The following is a 21,282-nucleotide window of genomic DNA, read 5'->3' as shown; positions in this document are numbered from 1 at the left end:
CTTGCTTTGTGGCATTTCATGCTGAAAATGCTTTACTAAATCAGTAATTTGAATGATACTGTGAATATGCATTAAGGGAATCTTTCAGTTACTGACAAATTTCATATTTGAGTCAGAAAGATGTTAGTTATCGTCTTTACATATCACTAGTATTCTTATTTTGTGATTAAATTAACAAGAATCTTTCATTTCTTTTGGCCAGTGTTAAGTGCTTATTAGAAGCAAAGCTTTTTTGGGTAACGTGATGTCACAGCACATTCATGGATAAATCTGTGAATGCCTGCAGTGTTAGATGTTAGTGATGTGATTACTCATTTACGGACTCATTTGTTATATAACACAGTGTTCAGTAACAGCTGCAGGTAGGTAGCAGTGCCTACATGTGCACATTGACTCAGTAGGCACCTTTCATGAATCTAAACTATTTGCTCACATTAGCTACCCCCTTGTTTGGTGGGAAAGGGAAAAAGTTTGTTAAAATTGCACTGTGACTTGCTTAGCATTACTTTGTCATGAATATTAGCAACATAACTGAACACAACACTGTTAAATGCACTAACGTGTCCACTTGGTAACAGATACATTCAGTGGAGACTGCACCATTCAGTTAGTAATCATAGATGGATTTAATCAGATCTGCACTTTTTATACTCTGTAACACACAGTCATGCTTGACACAGCCGTAAGAATGAAGTAGCTGTTCATTTGCCCTTAGATGTAGATGGAGTCCCTTAGAACTTGCAGTGTTGGAGGATCAGTAAAGCCACCATTAAATGCTGAGGTTAGAATATTTACTGTCTGACCCATTTACTGCATTCACTTCATTACTGTGCTCAACTGACATTGTAGAGTCTGCATATGCAGGTATTCATTTAAATTGCCTGTTGTCTGTGAACGTATCGTTTCCTTTTCGAGGTACAAAACTGGTCAGAACACAGCCAGACAAAAGTTTGACTTACCGAATGGTACAAATGCAGTGTCAGTTTAGCTTTCTGAAGGAGCCAACCTGTTAGCGCAAGAGTTCTGGTTGATGTCAAAATGGGAGGCAAATGGCCAGAATCAGGGACACATTTTAAATGTTGTTATAAACTTAGAAAATTGCAAGAATAACAGTTTTGCATTAGCGAGCATATTCTGAAGGATATCTCTGAAACTGAAATGTCTATCATTTAGTGACTTCAGTCCTCCTTGATTTGCCAAAAAATCATAAACTATACGAGGAACAGACCAAAAATATGAAGCAAAAAACTGAGACTTCTGCAAAATTCTGGACAGTTGAAAGTATGCTCCCTGTATCTTGCAAGTAAGGGTGCTGTATGCCTCCTGTTGCTTTCTTACTCTAGGTTGCAGTACTCAGGATAAAGGGTGCATGTTTTAATTGCATCACACATTAACAAAGTTCCCATTAGCCCTGAAATGCTGTAGTCTCTGAGAAAGCCAGTAGATGGAGTGTGTGAGGCGCAAGGTGACTTGCCCACCTGTAAAAGTATTACTTTTAATTTCCATTTTATTCTGTCTGCATTCCCCAAGTTGTGTTTTCAGCTTTTGTTAGCTTGCTTTTGTTCTAACTATGTTTCGTCCTTCCTTTCAGCTGTTGATACTTTAACCTGTGGTTAGGTATTCATTGACACTGACTGTCATCTGTTGACTTGTCGGGCAATAAGCAGTAGATTTTATAGGCACACATACCAGCACAAAGTTATTTGTGAGACAGACTCTGACTTAATGTACTTATTTTAATGCATGGAAGCATCTCTCTGGAGTCGCTTGTTTCCTAGTTATCAAGTGTAAGACATTAAACACCTTATTAGTACAATCTGTGCGCATACAAGTAGTCAGGGCTGGTACTTATGCATGTGGGAATTACAGGACATGGACATCCTAAAGATACTAAGATACACTTGGACATGCAGAGAATATTGCTCACTTAATGTACAAGTATTGCAGGTTGCTTGTCAAGTATGTTACCAAGTCTGGACTGCAGGAGCCACAAAAATGTGTGGTAAAAACACAAGCTATCTGATAAAAAGGTGTTACAAGTAGTAGTGTATTTTACTGATCACTGGAATGTTTTTTGGATAAGCACCACCAGTGTAAAAAAGGATGATCTTTATAGAATATTGTTCACTGCATAGCTTATGGATGTATCAATACCAGTTAGATAAGAACTGACTGATTGAACAAGACTTTCAGATCCCCCTCCAAGTGCTTCAGGAGGCCCCCTTTCTTTATCTGTTTTATTGTAGCTTACTGCTGAATCACTAAACTACAAGTTGGAATGTAGAAGTTTTAAAGGCTGCATTTGATAGGCTAGCCATTATCAGTTTGGCTTCAGTATATCAGTTGTCGAGTAGCTGCTGTCTTCATCAGTCTGTCTGCTAGAAGTGTAAACTTACCAACGAGCATGCAGAAGCATATTATGGTTTCTGAGTAAAGAAGAACTGACAGAAGCAGAAATAAATAACTGAGAAAAGGATTTGGTACTGGGCAAATGGCAGAAATTATACAGCACATTAAATACCTTGTTAAGCAATTGTAGCTTTCAATGGTTAATTTAGGAAGGCCTAGCAGATACACAAGTGGAAAAGCACTTGAAAGTGTTCATTAATGAATGTCACAAGTGTGAGAGGAGTGTCTTATTTTGTGTGTGTGTAATATATATAATGTATGTGTGGACATGCTTTGCATGTAGGTATATTAATGGATTTATGTATTACAGGTGGCATAAAAGCCTACACACACACACACACACACACACACACACACGATATATGGTGGTGCCCTTTACCATGACTGCTTTTCTTTGGGACTCATGCAGACAGGTACATATAAACATGAATTTCTTGAGAGTGCTGGACTCCACTGGAGGGGGTTTTGTTCTGGTGCTTAAATGATTCAGTACTAGTTGCCAGGATTGATCAACACCTCTTCTGCAGTGCAGATGGCTCCCCTTAAGAGTTTATGCTAGAGGCAGCCGCTCCCCTTGTTTATAGCTTTGCTCGTGGTCCCTATCCTGGCAGTATGTAATCACCTTTGCTTGTTAAAATCACTCTTATGTAGCTCATTCACTCTTATTGAGGGTGATTATTGACATGGTTATGAGTTTTCTTTCCCATTCTGTAAAGAGGTTTACATGCTTGAGAATCTGATTTTTTTCTGTTATGCAGACTAGTTGAGACTTGCGTTGTGGGATTATTGACAGTGAATGTTTGCAGTACCCTTAGCTGATTCCGTATGCCACTGTCAGTAGCTCAGCAGGTTGCATGCTTGCTTTGGATGCCTGGAAGAACAGAAAGCTGTGGGTTCTCTTGCCACACCAGGTAACTTGAATTAATTCTTTAATATTGACAATGCATGCAACCTCAAGGTATGTGCAGCTCCTCTGAGTTGCTGGCTTTCAGTGAGACAAGCCCATATGCATGAACCGGTAATAGTTTAGGTGAATGCTAACAATCTCATATTTGTTGTTGGAAAAATGTCAGTGGAGTTTCCTTGGTATCTTGACCAAATTTCTTCATCTGTATATGATCCCCACATTGTTTTCTGTCTGAACAGGCTGCAAACCTGGTGTTACTAATCCTGTCAACAAAAGTAAATAAATTACCTTAAATAAATATGCAGGTTCTGCAGTGGATGATTTAGTACCAGTGGCTACATAGTCTTCATCCTCCTAGCTCCTTATAAGGTATTTATTGACATTTCTTGGACTGGCATGTCCTGACCCACAACCTGTAGTTTTGCCCCCTCTCCAATCTATGATGCCAGGCATATCACTGGAGCAGTGGAAACCTGTATTGGTTCTGCTGTAATTTGGGGCCATCAAAATAAAGTTGAGAGGTGTCTCTTAAATTTCAGTGTCCATCATCCCTGTCCTATGTTGAGTTCATTACTGTCTTAAATTCGTAAGTTACTGGTTATGAAAGTCTGAGGATTTTAACTTGGAAGAATTGTCATCAAAGTGGCTTTCATTTCTACCTAGTGGGTCTCAGAGCTTCATTAGTTTTTTCAAACAGCCATATGTCACATTCCATAAAGACTGTCTTTTGGAAAGATTCTTCAGTTTCTAGTAAAACGAGTATTTAACCAGTCTAGTTATTTATTTATTTTTTTTAGGTATTGAAAACTAGCGAACATGTGCTCTTTGCAGTAGATGTTTACTGTCAGCTATGTTTCTGCCTCTGGATCCATAAGTGCAGTACGGCAGTCTAGTTGTTCATTATATTGCCACTGGACCCAGGAAGGTTTTGCAATTGCCAGACCAAAATCCAAATGGGTTTTCTTACTGTGTATGTAGATATATATATATATATATATATATATATATATATATATATATATATATATATTTTTTTTAAATTAGTAAAGGTCTAGTATCCCCTTGCCCAGTACAGTGGGAAGACATTCCAGTGGGTTGATGGCCTCTAGTGTACATTTTACTAATATGTCCATATCAGATAATTGTGCTAAAGCTGCCTGGTGTTCGGTGCATACCTGTATCAAATACTCCTGTTTGGACCACTTTAGGAAGGCTGTCCTTCAGAACATTGGGATCCTTTCCCTTGATTTTTATGCTGGAATATTACTTGGCTCTACCCAGATATTTTGCCCACAGTAAAGGGCCTTTCTCAAGTGTAAGTTGCGTCAGATGTGCAAGCTCACTATATATCATTTGATCTTGAGAAGTCACTACATACTTGGGTTGCGTTGTTCCTTTCCTGTGCACGTTGCATAGGATAATTTAGCTGTTTGGTGTAGACGTCTTGTAAGGAAACATGTTTATAATTTTCTAGTCCTGTTAACTGATGTGTTTTCTATGAGGTGCAACCTTCTGTTTGAGCATAGATCAAGCTGGGGATCCTGGAGGAGTGTGAGTATCCATAATGCTCCACAAATATATTGTGTTGGGAGAAAAAGCGTGTGCGTGTGAGCACAGAAACTTGAAATTTTAAGAGCAGCTGCTTGAGGTGATGGAAGTATGGTTATGTATACCAGCGGGCTGTTGAAAAAGCTTGTGTGACTGGAATCTTTCCAACTGAGAATTATGAATGTGATGATTCATTTTAATACAATTGTCTTGTCTAAAACAAAGAAATCCCACCCATACACACTAGGAATGCTCTTATGTTATATATAACATACAAGGAGCACGTTTTGTGCATTTATGTTAGAATACACCCTATACAGAACTGATTTGTTTTAAAATACTTGAATTGTCTTGTCTTCAGTAAAGAAACCCAAATTACCCTGTAACTAAGATGATTTCAGCTATTCAGACCTCATTGCACCTCAGCAGCAGGTGAAAAATTGCGGTAAAAGCCCCAGCAGGCTGGAGTAGCATCCCACAAGTAATCAGAAAAACAACCAACCTTTTACTCAGGACATAGCTTAAAAAATTCTCAGATAAATACAGATGTTCCTGCTGTACTGTTCAGTGCTAAAACAGCTTAATCTCTTCCTGTATTAAGACATTCATTATAGTCTGATTTTCTTGATGCAGAAGTTGCAACTCCAGCCAGCTCAGCTGACATTGGTGGGTAAAATCTGTGAATCCGTGTGACCAGAGTTCAAGGAGCAGCTGTGTGACCCACTAGAACTAAATGAGGGTGGGGGGTAACAGTTTTCCTGGGTCACCTATGGGGATTAGAGGAGGTGGGAAATGGGTCCAAGCAGTTGTTACTTTTGTAGAATTCCTGATAGAGACTACAGTGCTGGCTTCATGGGGGCAGTTCTGATGGATTATGTCACCCAAGGAAGCAAATTACACTCCATCACTGATGTGAAATGCATTACACAACCAAGCATTGAGGTAATTATGGGCATATGCAAAAGGGTTCAGGGCATTTAAGCTACATAACCTTCCTAGACCTTCAGTAGGAGACAGCTTTTATCTGCTGCTTAGCTTTTGCTCCTCAGAATGAATGGGCATTAAGGTGCTCTCTTCCTGGGGAAACAAATGGATTTGTGGAGCAGTGGAAAGAGGGGGAATCTTGGTCATAGTGGTAGCTAGAAAAAAGAAGCAAAAAAAACAGTGTACAACACCGGCTGACATTACTTGTTTGTATATATTATAAATATTTTTAGTCTTTACCGAAAAGGCAATTATTTTAATATTAAGAAGGTAATTGTTTAGAAATCCATTCTTTGTTTTTGTGTATTTGTTTTGTAAACTGTATAGGTTTTACACTGACTGAACCAGCATATGAAATCCCAGCTCTGATGCCAAAAAGTGACACTTGAACGCATTTTGCCTGGCACTGTACTGGGGTCTGACAGAGGGTAATATCTTCATTTGCATCATAGTCGTGTAACTTTTCTAGAATGATTTCTTACAGATTTGAGCACATGTCTGCATGTGAAGCCATCCTGTACATCTCCCCCACAGTTTGTCAGCCTGGCACTTGTACACCTTGCATGAGTAGATTTAATGATGTTTCTCTGCTCAAAAAAAAAAAAAGTCTGTCCTTTTGTCTCCAGATGTGACCACACGTTTGCTATGTTCTCTCTCTTCAAATTTCTTAGAATTCATTGTTTACAGTAAAATGTTGCATGTCAAATTGAATTATGTTTGTTTTGTTGAAAATGTTAAGCTTTGTCAGATAGTAGGAAGGTTCATCTAATTAGTTTGTCTCTCGTAATTTTATGTTGATGCTTTGTCTTTGCCTTGTGGCATTTGAGATGTCCAAAGACCAGTTCACTCAGCCTGCTAACAAATATTTATTTATTTATTTACATTTGTTGACCGGGAGTGTCCGACTGGACGTACATCCATTTTCAGCGGTGGCCCGGGGAGAAAAGCTCCACAGTTAAAATAAACAGACAGTAGTTACATAGGATTACATAGCGATTAACAATATAACATAGCAGTTACTTACAACATATTTACAGATGAAGAACATAGTACATCAGTAGACAACTATATAATCTTTATCTGTGAAGTACATAACAGACATTAACAAATGTTACAATAAGAAGTTCCTGTTGAATAATAAGTACTAGGCTTATGAGCATATGCGCTTGCTATAATCAAGGTAGTTAGTGGAGTGGAAAGAAAGGTAGTGGTTGGATGGGGTGGGTGATTTTAGAGTGGGAGTTGCAAGGGCATAGCCAGCATGTTTTTAGGTGTGCTTTTAGTAAAGTTTTGAAGTGGGTGCATGATGGTGCGGAGGTAATTGTGGGTGGGAGAGAGTTCCATAATTTGGCTATGGTGCAAGAGAATAGTGCTTCACCAGCAGAGTTATTGGCTTTAGTGATCTGCAAGTGATTTTTGTTGCTGGATATTAGTGGTCTGGTGGTGCGATAGGGTTGGAGTAGATTCTGGAGGGATGGGACATTTAGGGGATGGCTTACTAGTTTGTGGGCGAGTGAGAGTTGATACCATTGAAGAAGGTGAGGGAGTTCAAGCCAGGCCAGTTCAGCAAGTGAAAGGCAGTGGTGACTACGGTAGGATGCCCCTGTGGCGAATTTGGTGATTTTGTTGAAGCAGGTCTCTACCTTGTTTAGATCGCATTGCCTTAGGTTGGTATATATTGGAGAGGCATAAAGTAGGGTGGAGATAAGGTGGGAATTTGCTATTGAAATCTTTGCTGCTTTGGTGAGAAGTTGCTGATTTCTGTATAACGTTCCTAGTTTTTTGTGGACTTTTTTATGGTCATGGATATGTGAATGTCAAATTTTAGTTTATTGTCTATTTCCACTCCTAGCAATTTGGTGTGTTCAGTTGGGTATATAGTGGTGTTGTCTTTTGCTGTGATGTTAAAGTGAGAGTTGTTTTGAGTATGTTTGGTGGGTTGGAAGATGAGTAGTTTAGTTTTGTTTGGGTTGAGTATTAATTGGGCATTGGATAACCAAGTTTCAACAGAGGAAAAGGCTTCCTGTGTGACTTTTTGCAGTTTGGGTAGGGACTGGGCTGAGCAGATGAATATAAGATGTGATATTTTCTGTACCAGGAGTACTCAGTTTATGGGAAGTGCCCTGAACAGTGTTAACTAATTAAACCTCCTTAACTCAGTTTTCAGAAGAGATTATATAAAAAGAAATACCACTACTTTGGGCTGTAGTACTTGAATATATAAACTGCTGTGCTGGATGCTTAGTAGTGTTAAACAGTTAGCCACAGACAGATCAACTTCAGCCATGCCCCTCCCCCCTTTTATTTATTTTTTTTTACTAAACTTGTTCATTCAATCCTGTGTCTTTTGAAACACAGTATTATTGTGTGTGCGTGTCTTTCATTTGTGGTCATATTGATCAAAAACTCTGCAGCATGGGACTAGAACATTGCTTCAGATACCCTTGCATTATTCCAAGTTGATATTGCCTCTCCTGCCCCATCCAAGATGAGCATAGATTAAAACGAACCAGTATTGTCAAAACGCATGTAACACTGAAGTAGACAGTGCTGCACTAATTTAAAACCTGTTCTATGCAGTTATCTTATGTCATTATTCATCACTTTATAGTCATGGACAGTTTTGCTGTACTTGCATTCTTTTATGGATTGGTAATAGTTGCTGTTTGAAATAATCTCTAGATCCTGCTCCCCATCCACTGACAATCAGGTGGTCCTTCCCTAATATAGGCCCATTTGTTCTCCTCTTCCTGCCATCCAAGGATGTTAGCAGGAGGAGGTGAGAGTGAAAGTTCTTGGATTTCATCCTTACAGACACACCAAGGATTTGTTATAGTACTCTTCCTGATTTTCTCAGTGGTGCAGCGGTAGCGTTGTCGCCTCACAGCAAGAGGTTCTCCCGTTCGATTCTCCGCTGGAGCGCCTTCTGTGTGGAGTCTGCATGTCCTCCCCACTGTCAAGTGGCGTTCAAAAGGCATGCGTGAATGGGTGTGCCTTCGTTGAAGGTTGGGCGTCGGGCTGGCACCTCGGCACCATAAAAATCGACTAGCAATCATTAGCGGACCGGAGTTCCACTGTGGCAACCCCTAACCAGGAAAAGCCGAAAGAAAAACAAAACTCTTCCTGATTTTCTAGTGCCTTGTAGAAACTTGCTATGCCAACCTGATTGCGAATGCGCACCTCTGTAAAGTTCTGATGCTTAGACAGCACTCCCAGTCTGGATTCATGCTTTGTACATGCCCCCCCCCCCCACACACACACACACACACACACACACACCCACACACACACACCCACACACACACAGACACACTCTATATATGTGGCATAACATTGGGCAAGTTTATGAATACCCATCCAGTTTTTTGGTTTCTTTTTAAAAGAGTACACTTTGTCATATTGCTCAAGTTGAAGTGAATCTTGTTCCATAGGGCAGATGCTGCATGACAAATTTCTGTCTTCCCCTCCCTTCACCTTGTCTTTTCTTGGAGTAGGTTTAGGTCTCAGGACCTAGTGTTGTAAGGGCGGTTTCATTTGTGGAGATAAGTGTTCTTTAATGAGAACTCGTACCTAGAGATGGCATGACTAAACTGTATTCCTTTAATAGTTCATAAAAGGATCCAGTTACCCTTTGAAAGCAGAAATATTTGAATCTGAATGTGTCAGGAATTTTTAAAATGGTCAATTTACAGATGCACAGGTCAGAGTGCTCCATTCTAACATGAAAGGAAAAGGAATATTTCCTTTTCTGAATGGCATGGTGACCTCAGAGTTGTCAAATATGTTTCATACTGGGAAGTGTAAGTGTGTGTGTGTGTGTGTGTGTGTGTGTGTGTGTGTGTGTGTGTGTGTGTGTGTGTGTGGACATAGTTCCCCACATTGTGGGTGTTGGGGAATTCTTGTTATCTACACAAAGTGGAGAAGCCTGGTGCTTCTTTTCAGAAGGGTAGCTAGGGTGGGGCAAAGGGAGCAGCTGCCTCAGGTGCAGGGTGTTGAGGTCACAAACATGAGATGTCGATCAAGTCGTAGTACAGCACCTGCATTCATTACATTAATGCTCTTCAGCGCTTTCTTTGTGATACGTTGTAGCATGCTGCTTGCTAAAAATTTAGCAAATGGTTTGTTGGTGTACAAAAGCAAGAAAGTGTAGTGTTTTTGTTTTTTTTTTAGAAGTAGCTTAGGAGTGCAGGAGGGAAAGAATGGACCTTTAGATTTTTTTTTTTGATCTGTAACATAGAACTGAAGAAAGATGTGCAGGTGGGAAAGAACAGGAATGCCCTTCCTTGTCCATGGACTAAAATGGACATTTTTGCTCTACAGCTTTGAGCTGAACAGGAGCCAGATCTTTGAATGGCACCAGACATAAGATGAGTTTACTACAGGCCTGCTTCATATGTAGCTTATCATAGGGCTGCTAGCATTAAGAGTTTTTAGAAACTTAAAGATGCACATTCAAAACTTTTTACATGGGTAAGTACTAGGCTAGCTGCCCTTGCAGGCCATTTTAAGCCTAGCAAATTTCCCTTTTTGTGCTGGAAATAACATATCCCATTTGGGTATAGATTGGGCCTTACCCATCCCATGGTCGATAATTATACATTACCCCAATGAGAATAATTGGGGTAGTATACCATAGGTAATTTGAGGGGATCCATGCATGGAATAGAGCATTTAGGAGCTGCCTGTGTCCATTATGCCCATGAACAACCATTAACGACATGGGGGGGGGGGGGGCAGTCCTAAGGTAAATTTTCTTTCCCATCCGTAGATCTAAGTTGCAGTTGAATATGCACAGGGTTGAACCTGTTTATTTATTTGACATTTGTTTATTGGCATAGTCCAGCTGGGTCTGCAGAACCTGTTTTTAGCAGAGGCCTGAGGAGAAAAGCTTCACATACAGTAGTATAAAAAAACGTTGTGGTTACACATGCAAAAATATACACGAATAATACAACATATAATGCATTACAGTTGAAACCACACATGTAGACAATTATAGGTATTTTAACACATATTCATGGTATAGGAATCAATAAGATGAATAAAAAAAATTATATAAAAGTACTGTAATATTCTGATGTAGTTTGAATCTATTGTATAAAGTATAAGGTATGCTCCTGTATCTAAAATACCTTACTCGAATCATCTTGTCAGGACATGAGGACAGTCATCTGACAGTAGGACTTGGAAAAATGTATGAAAATATAATGTTGGTTCAAGTGTGGAAAATAGCAGATGAAAGAGAATAGCGAGGGGGTTTAAAAAGTCCGGAAGCATTGTAAAGTGAAAAGAAGCTTAAGGAGATGGTATAGAACAGAGAATGTTTAGAGAGATGTAGGGCATAGTAGACTATGTAGGAGTGAGGTAACACACAAGGAGAAAGGATGGATCTAACTTTGTTTTATGTGGATGGGAAGTCTGTTCCACAACAGCGGTATCCTCTGTGAGATATACCTGTCCCTCAGACATTCTGTTGATGATGCAGAAGAAATTTAGATACTTAGACTGAGTATTTCTGATGCCATTTGACTTGCTGATGTGCAGTAAATCCATCAGTAACGGGTCGGGGGATGCCTTGTATGCCAGACACAGGTCACCTCTTAGCACTCTGTAGGATAGAGTATAGTGACAGGGCTTTGAGTTAGTCCATGTAGGACATATTGTTTAAGCCTTGTATACTTTTACTAAGGTATTGCATGTGTACGTACAGTTACATACCAAATGGGGCATTATATTCAGTGACTGGCTTAATGAGGACCGAGTAAAGGGGGACAATGACATCCCTAGATCTAGACATAACCCCTTAATTTATAAGCTGTGCAATAGGACTTTGGGGCATATTGTCAGTGTGGTAGTTCCCACTTCCCAGAGGATTTCCAATGCATTTTTTGGCATTTACCAATGCATTTTTTGGCATTGTTTCAGTCCATAATTTTGGCACAAGTTATTTATTTGAAGCAAACCTTCCTGCAGGATGGCTAAGTCATTTGGGAGTTTATTGACTGCTCCTAGCATGCAGTCATCTGCAAACTTAGTCAGCCAGAGCCCTTTTGTATTGACTTTTACTTTAGAAAAGTAGGTGCCAAACAGGAGAGGTCCCAGCACAGAAACCTCGGGGACTCCACTGGTGACTGGTCTGCTTGTGGAGATAACCTCCCCTGTATTGATTATCTGCATCCTATATGTGAGCCAGTTGGCAATCCAGCAGGTGGTATAGGAGTTTATTCAGCTTTTCTACTATACCTGGGTGGGGAATTGTGTCAAAAGTTTTGTCCAGGTTGAGGGTATGCGGTGTGTACCATTATGCTTTCATCTGTTGCTGTGGTAAGCTTTTCAAAAGATTCACCAGTTGAGTAAGCATGACTTTCCCTTGATGAAGCCAAACTGAGGCAGGTCCAGTATCACTATGTCCTGATTGATTAATTCCATGTTAAGTCTTTCCACGACTTTGCATGTTAGGCTGGTCAGGCTTATGGGTCAGTAATTGCCTGCATACATGGAAGACATATATTCCATCTTTGTATAGATATGATGGAAGGGCCCTAGCAAAAGAACAGCCCAGAGGTCTTATTCAAGGATTTGAATTTGAGGACAAAGTGTTGGCTCTTAATGGCCATAATCTGCCCCCAGCGATTATCCTTGATGTTGGGGAGGCTTTTGCAGTGATTGCTCAGAGATCATGTCTGAAGGCAGGACACCCATAGACCCAGATATGTGTTTAGACTTAGGCTCCCTCCTCTACCTCTTTCTCTGGGCATTGGCTTTCATTTCCTTACATGATTAACTGTCCTGTAGCAAGAGAGAGATCACATTTCCAGGCACACAGGAGGTAGAGCAGGAAAGTGCCTTGTCAGTACAATGTTTTTAGAGAGAAAAATATACAAAAAATATATACTAATACGTTCCAAATAAGCAAAATAAAAATAGAAGAATGTATTGGATTCCCAAAAAGACGTTTAATACAAGAACACATTAAACAGTGAGCGCTTTCATCACCAACTGTGACTTCTTCGGACTGAGATTCAGTCCGAAGAAGTCACAGTTGGTGATGAAAGCACTCACTGTTTAATGTGTTCTTGTATTAAACGTCTTTTTGGGAATCCAATACGTTCTTTTATTTTTATTTTTAGAGAGAAACCTAGATTTTGTTTGCTTCCTTGTTTCATCCCCCTTGGCTAGCTGGCAGTTTTGCACTGTGTGAGGAGCTGGCACTTTATAGGTTCATAGGTGTTTACTAGGCTAAAGACCACAATAGCCTTTTTAAGCCTAGTCATGCATCCCAAGTATCTGACAAGTTCTGACACCCCTGATAAGTGTAATGGGCCTGGGAGATGAACCATTTGCAGGTTACCTGTTTGTATTAGAGACATAGGTGCCAAACCAGGGATGAATTTCTGGTTTCCCATCCAGTTGTCCAAGTTGCACTTGAATTGAGTTAGGGAGGAACTCTGCTTCACATGGATGGGGAGCCTGTTTCATAGACTGGGTAGTCTCTGGGATATACACACCTATCTCTCCAGAAGGTCCTATTTATATTACAGGTAAGGTTGAAGTCTTCCTGATAGTGAAGCTCCTGTTCACCTTCTCCCAAGTGGTTGGTGGTTATTTACAAGCCTTTTGTTTTTCTGACTCTTCTCTGGAAGTCAAGAATTTGACTCATGGTGCAAGATGACTGAGCAGGTACATAAAAGTCTAGTTTCAGAGTCCATTCTGGAGTTTTCACTGGCCTGTCAGACCCCAATTCTTTATTCAGCCTTTTGGGTACTCATATGCCACTTGTTGAAGCTCCTACTTCAGTTGTTCCTTCTGTAGCATGAGTGGTACAGATACGTGGCTTTAAAAGTATAGGAATGAGGGGACTGTCTGCTAAAGTGTTGAGTACCTGGCTTTGGCTCTGTGCTAGGAGATCTCTATTTAAGATGTCCATAGTAATGGCACAACTTCTTCCTCTATTAGCTGTTCATTAGAAATGTCCTACTGTTGAGAAGCCCTCAGACTTGTAAAGCATGTACTAGGAACACGCCTTGAGAAATGCATAGGAGACCTTTGATATTACACAGATGCCCACATCAGCCATCACAGGTAGAGGTTAGAGCCATTCATGACAAAATCCCAGTGCCTGTGCAGATGACTTATGCAATTGGCTTTACCCATCAGGGTGAAGGGAGGATCAATTTAATAGCAATGCTTTATCATCTGCAAGGATAAAAATACAGTAAATACTGAAATATGAAGTATTACAACTGTCTGTGTGGGAATAGACAAGAATTTAAACAGTAAATAGCAGTAATATTCTTTGCTAGAACTATTACTAGTTATTTACAGTGTCATTCAAATAGTTAATGCACAATTGTACAGTGTAGAGCATAGCTGCAGACAGACATTATAATAGTATTGGATTATATTCCTGAACTCTTAAGCCAACAAAGTAGTAGGTGTCCTGCACTGCTGTTTGCGACGTCATTCTGCCTTGTGCCTTTCTTATTTCAGTTTGTATTTCTTAGATTTAGATTGTCTTACTGTAGTTTCTGGTTTTCATAAAGTGGCTTTTGGTGCTTGTGCTGTTAGATGACATCAGGGTTTGTTCTATCCAGAGTACTCCCATGAGATAAATGTGTGGAGTTTGAGAGTTTATTAATTTAACATCCCTGCTTTTCTGTGGGTGTCCTGTTTGTCTTGTCTCTTTTTACCCTCCCAGGTTATGAATAAAAAATGGCTGCAGTTTTTCATTTTTTGGCTGGCATCACCTACTTTATTCTCAACAATTGATAAATCAGCTTCAAAATTAATAGAACATTTTAGGGCAGTACAACAATGCCATATTCAGCATTGCTGCTACAACATGTCAGTTTTCTTATCTGCTTAGTAGATAGGGTGCTGTCTTTGTGGTGTCTATCTCACTTCCCTTCATCCAAATGGATGAATTTCAGTGTATGCTAATGTTTCCACTCTCAGCCCAGACATGCTTTTGAATTGGTGATCATCTGTTCAGCTGTGTGTCAGAGCGAGAGAGAGGGAGCACTGACATTGACTCAGGCAATGTGGGTACAACTAGAGAGCCCTGCACCTGTATAGCTGATTGGGAGGGGGATAAGAGAGGCAGCAGCATTTTACCAGTTCACCTAGTGGAAGGGGGTCATAAGAGAAGATGGCAAACCTTGTGTTGGTACCAGGGTATGTATTTCATGAGGGCTCACACCAACAGATATCAGCCTTAAAGTCCTTACTTCACTGCATGTTGGGCATTGGACAGGAAATTAATAGTTCATATAAATAAAAATCCCTTTTTATGTGAATGTAATGCTGCACTGGAACACTTCAGGCTCATCTCAGGCAACTGGAGTCAGAAGTGACTCCTAGTGTCCGACATCAATCAGAAGCACAAGTGTCAGCCAGTCTGCTCCAGAGTGTCACTTGTGTCTGAGACCTGCGGTGGGCTTGCATCTCATCCAGGTCTAGTTCTGTGACTTTCTTCTATTGCTTGCAGGCATAGCTTCCACATCTTCATGACCATGAGTAAGAGTAGGGAATAAAATAAGAGTTCCTTAAGTTGCTTATGGTGATGAAGTAACATTTCTGAATATATAATAAAAGTCACCGTTGGTAAAATGTATCTGTATGTTTCATACCATCTTTGAGGAAGTTGTGATACATTTAGAATTGCTTCTTACAGGCAATCAGATTGTGGTTTGTCTAAATTTATAGCTGCAGGATAGCAAACGGCACATAGCTTTTCAGCCCAGCTCAGCTGTCAGAAACAGTAAAGAGCTTACTGGAATTAGAGGAGAAGTAGTACATTTTTGTCCACTGGAATCTGTTACAAATGTTAAGGACGTTGTCTTAATTAGAAACTATGCCCTTAAACTGTCAAGCACACTGACATAAGAGCTTTAATCCTGTTTGTTCATGTCATTTGCAGTAACAGTAGGTTTTCCACACTGCTGCAGTGCTTGAATTAGCTGGATGTGATGGCTTTCTGCTAGCACGTACTTCTGAACAATAGTTTGTCAATGTTTCTGGCTTTATTTTTCCTTCAGTAAGTAACAGCTCATTTGTCTGTGTGATTATACATATGGAAGATGGAGTGTAATTGTACATGATGTAGTTTTTGAACATGGCATAAATATAATTTCTGTAACAGCTTCATAAATGGTATAGTAAACACACACGCAGTAATAACCGTAGGAAGGCTGCACACTTTAGATTGCTCAGTCTGTCTAGTCCCTGTTTACAGCAATCACCCTCTATAGAGTTTAAGCTGATAGGGAATAGAAGTAGCTTGTTAGGCATTTATTCCACACCAATCATACATACGCATGTGCACACAGCCAGTCACCCACCTATGGACAGTTTGAGTCACCAGTTAACCTGCCCAGATCGTATGGATGTTACTGATGGAGAAAACGTTAAGAGGCATGTCAGATGTTACTGAACAGTGCTAAAAATATAAGCAGAATTGTAACCTGGCCCGGTGACTCTGGTGTGGAATTCTGGGTATGATTAGCCACTCCACCACCAGAAGAACCAGGCAGGCAGGGTGGAGGGGAAGGTGGGTAATGAAGGGTCGTGGCCTGCTTGCCTCACCTAGGGGGAGGGAGGGGTTGTGTGTACTTGGTGGCACACTGGGCATTGCTAATTTTCTGGTAAACACTAGGCAGCAGACTACTCATGTTTCAGGGGGTGGGGTAGAAATGCCTGAAAGGAATGCCCATTATAGAAATTGAGGGTATGTCCTTTGTCATCATTCTGTTGTATGCTCTACCCATACTCCCCGTAGAACGTGTGTAGTAGGGATAAGGAAACTGAGAGATCCCACATCATCCTGATGGCCATCAGAATGATTGGTCCTGCTGACCAAATCTTGTCTGCTGAAGGAGAACAAATGGGCCAGCTGCTCATGAAGAGGGCTGATTATCAGTAGCCACTAGTAACAAAGAAATGCCAAAAAAAAGCAGATTTAGGTGCTCATACAAGGAACAAAATTAACCGAGGAACTGAGGTGGAGCTTGCACATGTCAGAGAATTGGGTATTCTATAGTCAGAGTAATAACTGGCTATTCTGTACTTCCTTTTCTGGTGGGAGGGACCTCTTTGTACAGGCCTTATGGTAGATCACTGAAGGCTTACAAAAAATGTTACTCATGGTGCAGGACGGGTTTCACTTTCACCTTCATCCTGGTTGTATAGACTGGCATAGTGGCCTAAGAAGAAGTCCACTTGCAGATATGTGGTGGTCAAACATCAGGTGATACTGCACCTCCAGCACCTTCTGCCATGGCTCTTTCAAGGCATACTCTGCCAGGCATGTTGCAGTAGCCCTGACTGCCCACTGGACTGTATATCTGAGGCAAACTGTGTGCCCTTTAGCTTAGAGTGCTGCCACCTGGAACTGTTAGATTTCAGATAATTATCTGAAACAGTCATGTTGTGGTGCTCTAGGGATCTGCTATGAGGACTATTCCATCTCCACAGAGCTCCTTAAGCAAGTCAAGTCTCTTAACACTTCAAAGGGTCCTTAGAGTCTAGTTGTCCTTTTAGAAAGAGAAGAATCCTGTTCCACTTAAGGGTTTGTATGTGGGGTTTAGGAGGTATCTGGATCTCAGCAACTTCAGTGAACTTGCCTTGTAACTGAAATTGCATATAGCAATTCCTCAAGTCATTATGCCCCTCTTTTTTTGCTGGAGGTCTACTTGATGTCACTGAACATAAGGATCAGCCCCAGCCACATAATTTGTAGGTGCATTATATGAAAGGCTTTGGATTCCTCTGGGTCAGCATCACTTAAAGTGCAGGATATTGCTGTCTGGGCTATCATTTGCATGCTGAGTGCTCACCAGCATTCTGGCCATGTGGGAAAAGCTTTGCAATGGAAAGGTTTTCTGGTGTTAACTTATGATTGCTGGCAGTGCCGTCAAGGAACTCTCTGGTAGTGGCCCTTTCTTGGTCTCTGTTATTATTTCAGGCTGTAGAAATAAACGTAAGTTGGGAGAAGTCTTCTGTAAGCCAATGTCAGGAAAATTATCCAAGCTAGATAGTCTACATTATTTGCTATTCCATGCCCCAGAGAGGAACTTAATAAGTCATGGCATTGGCAACCTAGATGAAAACACAGAGACTTAGATCAGGGCTTTGAACGCTTTTATATTTCTTTGGCCTCATGGAAGTCAGTATCCCTTTCACACACTTAAACATAACGGTGCTTCAGTTGATCGTAAGCTGTCATTGAATTCAGGGATGATATGCTCATCTGAACATTCTCTTGGTTTCAGACCAGTGTTACTAGACTCTGGAGGGGCAGATTCTTCCAGTCACCTTCATTATGTGGTTAATTGTTCAGCTGCAAAATCCAAGAGATGCTGCATTTATGAGCTTGCTAAAACTTTCAAGTGCAAGGCATGTGAGTTGAGAGAGAGGAGTGTGTGCAAAACTACTCAAGCTAAAAATATTTATCACCCTGAAAGGTCTGAAACAGAAGCTGAAACCAGTGTCTCCTGCTATAGTCAGAGAACCAGCCCCTGAAAATAGGCAGGGTGGCATTCACTTGTCCCACTCTGAAGGAAAGTGCTATGGTTCTGGTAGGAATCTAATGGTAGGGGCATTACCCTCTCAGGAGGAGTGGAACATGCTGGCATGCTCCCTCAGTAACAGTTCCAGCCTTCTACAGGATGTGAGCACCAGTGTTTAATCAGGCTTGTGGGGAGTAGGGCATTCTTTTTAATATTCTTCTTTTTAATTTTTAGTGAGTTGTATTGCAAATTTGTACCACATACTGTCATTTTTGTTGCTTGAGAAGGTTGATGCAAGAAGTGTCCTCTTTCTTGAAGTTATTGGTGCTTGGTAGTATGTTGGTCATATAGTGTGGTTTCGTATGTACTGGATGCCTTTAAAAATCATTTGTGATGAGGGGGGTACATAAAGTTATGTGAAAGGGGTATATCAAGACTGAAAATATAGGGACATGCCTCCAAAAATAGTTACATTATGTACAGGGGTAAATTAGGCCTGAAAATAGTCATGTTCCTGCAAAATAGGGATAGTTGAGAGGAGAGATCTGCATACTAGATAATCAGCCCTTTTGACCACAGAGAAGAATCTAGTCCTCTGTCTTCTACTTGGTTCTGCAGGATTGTTGCAGTTGACAGTGTTCAGTGGTTGGTAAGATTCTTGTACTCATTTCTGCGCTTCACTCTGATGGCTTTTGGGTCCTACCAGTACAGAAGCCAATCACAGTATGAGCCAGGAGAGTTTCCTTCAGTTGGGATGACAACTGGTTCCAACTTTTTAAGCCTTTGATGCTTCAGCAGATCCCCTTATCCTGTTTGGACCTGCTAGCTGATGTCTTCCATGATTGCAGCCACCAAAAATCCTACCTAGAAATGCTTATTCTACTGTAAGGAAGATTTTGTTTTCCGTCTGGCGGATGATGTGCCTAAGTGATGAATTTGCAGGTGGTTGTCACCCTATTCTGAGGTCGGTTTTGCATTATTCCATGGTCATGATGCATGCAAGATCTCATGGAAAGTACAATTGTGGCCCAGTACAGGCTTGTCAAACAGTTGCTCAAATGGATTTGGCACCTTTGACCTCTGAATAACCTTGTTCACCTTGGCTTTCTACTTTGTCTTCTGATTTGGTATACCTGAGGTTCATCTCATGGAAAACATGGTTTCTTTTACCTCTGCTTGGGGGATCTTAAGTTTTCAGACCTTTATTTGTAGGAAACCATACTTTGCTTTTCATAAGGATTGTGTGTTTCAAATACCTAACCAACATCTTCTTCCAAATGTTTTTTCATAGTTGTTCTTAAACTATTTTTTATTCAAGGAAAAGAGAAAGCCCTTCATATTCTTGATGTGCACAGATCATGTTTTATCTGAGGAAATGCATCAAAGTTTCAGGGCTTATCAAAAGAACAAGGTGACAACCTTGAAGACAGCAATCCTGAGATGAGTACACTGAAATCAGAAAGAGCACTGCCAGCAGTGTTCTTAACTCTCGGACTTGCCCCCTGTCAGACTCATATTGGTGTACATTCCTGGTTCTGGAGTAATAGGAAGTTTTGACGTTCGGTGTTTTATTCTTGTGCACCACGGCACGTTTTGGATATCTGTGTGCTTGGTATTAGGATTGCTGTCTTCCAGGCTGTGGTCCTTAATCTTGTGATAATAATTCCAAGTTCAGCTATCAATTTTCTTCTCTTTGTCCAGGTAAAAGATGGTTTAAGTAAAGACATTCAGAGTAAATGGAATGCTAGTTGCATTATTTTGTTTTGCCTTAGAACATTGTGGTTTAAATATCTCTTCGCTCTCCACAATTAGGTGCTCCCATTGCCTTTTCAAAAATGTGTGTGGTCATTTGTGCTGTAGTAGTTTACAGTCTTATCACTCTCGCTAGGATGTTTCTGAGACCTTGCCCTGTCTGCTCTGAATTCTGTCTTCCTGTGAAGTGTTGACTTCTTTAGATTATTCCCAATTAATACCCATGACTAAGGGCCCAAGATGTAATAGGTATGTGAGCACTTCAGATATCAACTGATGTTCAGGAGGGCCCTCTACATTAGATATTATTGTCTATAGGTTTGTTGTATAGTGCTTTTTTTTTGTCTTTACATGTGTGTTCACTTAGTTGAACTGGGGATGCCTCCTATACTGGTATGTACTATCCCAGTCTTTGGACATTATACTTCTTTGAGAGGGTTGAGAATGGGTCTTTCAAGGGGAAGTTTCTATCAATTTACCACCTTCAAAGCTGATATAGGGAGACTGCATAAATGTTCTTTAAGTATTCATGCTTTCAGAACTTGCAGCCAAGTCATAAGTGCTTTGTTTTTTCAGATGTCATGTACATTTTTTAAATACATTTTTGAGCCTTCCACCACTTACATCATGCCCCTCTTTAGTAAATTTTTTGAGCCTGCCTTCACCACTGACCATCAGGCAGTTCCCCGTTGACTGTTGTAAAGCTGACGATGATGTTGTTACTGCGACTGGAATGTGTGTGTGTGTGTGTGTGTGTGTGTGTGTGTGTGTGTGTGTGTGTGTGTGTGTGTGTTGGGGGGCATACAGTGATGCCTAATGTACATCACACCACCCCCTGTTAATGTGACTGCAAACAATCTCCCCCATTTTTTAAACTGACACTTGTTCGGACAGAAAATCCTCCACAAGGAGGATCTTACTTAGATGGTAAATGTTGCAATCTAATACTGGTAGTGAATCTGAAAAATCATCAGTTCCTAAATTATCAGGCTATATCTGAATCCCCCTGTTGGACAAGCAAACTGGAGTATCCTCTAGTTTCAGGATGCATTTCTGCTGTATGAGTATCCCTTGGTTTAAGTAGATTTCTCCTTCCTCCCTTGTCTGTGCAGTTCCCCCTACCCACCCACCCACCTCTTGAGCCTATCCTCACCTTAAGGCTACTCCAGTATTTGG

General features: G+C 40.6%; 1 protein-coding gene across 6 annotated transcripts in view; it reads left to right on the top strand.

Moving 5' to 3' along the window:
* LOC122806846 (cyclin-dependent kinase 17-like) overlaps positions 1–21,282 on the top strand; it is a 2,140,137-nt gene that overhangs the window by 1,241,079 nt on the left and 877,776 nt on the right. The gene's annotated exons all lie outside the window — the stretch shown is intronic.

The sequence above is a fragment of the Protopterus annectens genome, chromosome 7.part0, assembly GCF_019279795.1.
Source record: "Protopterus annectens isolate FY-2018-M chromosome 7.part0, PAN1.0, whole genome shotgun sequence".
NCBI classification, from domain to species: domain Eukaryota; kingdom Metazoa; phylum Chordata; order Ceratodontiformes; family Protopteridae; genus Protopterus; species Protopterus annectens.
This window is presented reverse-complemented; position numbering and strand designations above follow the sequence as displayed.